This window comes from Oryzias latipes, chromosome 18 (assembly GCF_053564925.1).
Source record: "Oryzias latipes strain Hd-rR chromosome 18, Olatipes_Hd-rR_3.1".
NCBI lineage: Eukaryota > Metazoa > Chordata > Actinopteri > Beloniformes > Adrianichthyidae > Oryzias > Oryzias latipes.
Window position 1 is genome coordinate 9,173,662 of NC_136254.1, and position 3,476 is coordinate 9,177,137.

At 38.8% G+C, this 3,476-nt stretch overlaps 1 long non-coding RNA gene across 1 annotated transcript; it reads right to left on the reverse strand.

The window, feature by feature from the left end:
* Positions 1 to 2,076: 2,076 nt before the first annotated feature.
* LOC144987375 (uncharacterized) lies at positions 2,077 to 2,924 on the reverse strand. Its single transcript, XR_013651257.1, has 3 exons — positions 2,668 to 2,924; positions 2,243 to 2,488; positions 2,077 to 2,159 (listed from the first exon to the last, which is right to left on the reverse strand). It is a non-coding gene; the product is annotated as an uncharacterized LOC144987375 (long non-coding RNA).
* Positions 2,925 to 3,476: the final 552 nt, after the last annotated feature.

Below are 3,476 nucleotides of genomic sequence, written 5' to 3' on the forward strand. Positions count from 1 at the left end.
AATATAAGAACTTAAAAAAGTTTAAAAGTACATCAGAAGGTTAAAAAAGTCATCATGGATAAGAATAGTCTCAAAGTCTGACCATATAAGGACTCAGACTCCTTCTGCAGCGTTCAGTTCAACAACAGAACAAGTCCAGTTGTTTCCTGATGGTTCTGGTGGAAGTAAGACTCTGTCTGAAAGTCCAGACTGACCTGGATCTGGACGTCCAGGATCTTAAAGGACAGAAAAGTCTGAAGCTCCATGTTGTTCATGATCAGCCTTGATAGAGCAGACTGTGTGAACCAGAGACATCAGCTGATCCTGGACTGCAGCTGCAGACTTGGTTGATGTTGGAAAAACTAACAATCCAGAGAAAATCTCAGCAGATTCAATTCATCCCTGAGTTCCTTTAGGATTAGATGTTAGGCAGCTGCAGGAAAGTTGTTAAGATCGCATATGAAATAAAAAAAACTGAACAAAAATACTAAAATGAGACCAAAAGAGAGGCAAACATTTGGAGCCCAGCAAAGGTTCAGCTGTCCTAGCAGCGCCACCTACAGGTGAGACGTTTGTTCATCACATTGATGGATGCTGCTGGCTCTGTGGATCTACAAGAAAAGCCAAAATGCAGAGTTACTCAGCAGCTGAGGGTGGAGCATGGTCTTGATGCAGAACCTACATCAACAAATTCAAGTTTCTATCATTTCTATAAGATTTGATCTCTAGAGAATCAGATGGAAACTTACCAAGTGTTTGTCCTCATTGAACTTCAGAGTAAAGCATCTCATCAGCTGAATGAGACCATTTTTCTGTCAGAAAATTAAATCAAATATTAAGCAGAAAATGGAAAACAATAAAGACAGTTGTGTTCATTTCACATTGTGACAAGTGAATGACTTGAAAACATTGACTTGAATGAATCCTGCAGTTTCCTTTCCAGCAGTTTTCAGTCAGTGAAGTTACAAAGATGAAGATTTGACTTACCTTTGTTTTTCTTCATGATCTGTGCATACAGCTGACTGCCATCTAAAAGCAAACAACATCCAACATGACAGAAGCTGACAGCCTGACAGTCATTTGGAAAGGCAGCTGCATGGATGGAGAAGATGTTTCCATGTAGTGGCAGATCTTACCTGCAGACGCTCCTGTCTTCACATCAGAGTAAACTGTCTCCTCTGCTGCTTTCTGTCTCTTTTCTGTCAGAAAACATTGGATTTGACTCAACTGGTTCATAAATCTATCTTGAAGCTTTTTCTTTAGATAAACGTTGAATAAATGTTTTGATTTTCTCACTTTTCTTAGTGACGGTTTTAAGCTTGATTGAAGAATATGTAACCTTCCTGGATTCACCTGAAACATCAAGTATTCATATTTTTATATTTGGATCATTTCTGCTTTCATCTAAAATTCTACAATAAAAAGATGTTTTCTTTTCTTTGGTTTTTATATGTCTGATAGAGAAAATCTGTCATTTTTGTACCACAGAATAATAATTTAGATGTAAATGAAAAGATAAGTGTTCTTAATCCTGACTGATTCTTTCATTTTACCTTTGTTTTCATCTTCTGGATCAGTTTGAATCTCCTCAGGACCTTTGTGTGATTCAATCAGAGAAGAACCACCTTAAAAAGGAATTTCACAAAGACAGAATCAACCTCTTCTAAACCAACAGGAAAAAAATGTTTCCATCAGTTTCCAGATCAGACATCAAGAGATGAAACTGTTCTGTTCAGTTCATTTGTTCTAAAGTCAAACTTCTAGAATAAATCCAGATCAGTCAAAGTTTAGACTAACCATGGAGGAGCATGGAGTCATTTCTGTGCTGAGCTTCTCTGTGGTCTGCAGCAGAGCTCTGGTTGTTGTCCTGAGAGCTGCTGGAAGAAAGAAATAGAAAGATTAGAATGATTGAAAACATCATCTCCAAGAAAATCATCTGTCACACTTTAAACATAAAAACACAGAGCTGCACAAACCTGATGATGTCTGAATCTGGAAAAGATGAAAATCTGTTATTGATTATCATGAAATTATTATGAATATTATCTAATAATAATAATATTTCTCACCTCTTGATCTTTTGTAGAGAAACAACATCATGAATAGAAAAATGACAAAAGCTACAGAAGTTAGAGCAACAACCAAGACAGGAAATGAGGAGCTGTCAGGTCTGGATGTAGCTGTAAAAAAACATGTTTGATTCAAATATATGTAAATATTATCACCTAAAGGATTTCCAATGAATCAATAGAGATTTGCTGACATGTTACTGCCAACCAGCTCTGTGGTGATTCTTTTCCTGAGGATTGACACTTGTAGAAGCCTTCATGAGACTTTGACACTGCAGGGATGATCATCTCCACTCTGCTCTCACTTTGGATGATTGTGTCATTTTGATAGAAAAACACTTTAGAAAGAAGATTTTCTGTCCTCAACTTGCAGCCAAGAGTAACAGAATGTCCCTCAGTCACAGGATGGACAGGACTCAGCAGGAGAAGCTCATCATCATCTGGAAACATCCACATTCATCTTCATCACATATGATCCCAACATGTTTGACGTCTGCTTCATTCTGCTTTGACATCCAGTTGATCATCTAAATCCATCTTCAACTTCTGCATGTGTTTCAAATCAATCCAATGATGAAAGTCAAGCTAAAAATAGGAATCCAAACATGTTTCCACTCACAGTGTCCAGTGATGTTGACTGCGTTGCTGAATGCTGATCCAGACTCACACCAGTACACTGCATTACTGGACTGGATCTTCTGAACATGACATGTTGATCCATTCATTGTTCCCCAGTCAGAACAGAATGACAGGAAGTCAGGAAGCAGAAACCTGCTGACTCTCCACTCAGCAGAGTTTCCCTCACAGCTCAGTGAGACAGAGTCAGAGGTGAAGTGTTGGACTCTGTCAGGACTCACTGAGAGAGACGCTGATGGATGAAGATTTGAAAACAAACAGGATGAAGATCAGCACACTTTAGCTTCATTTGGAGAGCAAAGAGACACAAAAAAAAATGTGTTTCAATGGATTTTCATTCAATGGGTTGGAGTTAGAATGGCTCTATGCAAATGAAAAAGAAACATTTGTTTACAACATTTTTAATGACATTTGACTGTTAGCAATAAGTGGAAACAAGCAAACTAAAGAGCAGAATCTGACAGCATTAGAAATGTGAAGAGAAATCATTCAGTGTTGACAGAAATGAATCAACAATCAGAAGTCTGACCTCCAGACCAGACAAAGTGAGGCTGACTGTAAAGAGTGTAGAAGTGTGGCTCTCCTCTTCCAGCTCTGCACACATATCCTGCTGTGTGTGTCTGTCCATGAATGATGTAGGAGTTGTCTGCAGTCCCATTGGAGCTAGCAGGCAGCAGCTCATAGCTGTAAGAGCCAGACTTGTGTGATAGATCAGGAACAGCTTTATACCAGTAGAAGCTCCATCCTGCAGACACATGTTCAACCTCACAGCTCAGAGTCACTGAGGCTCCA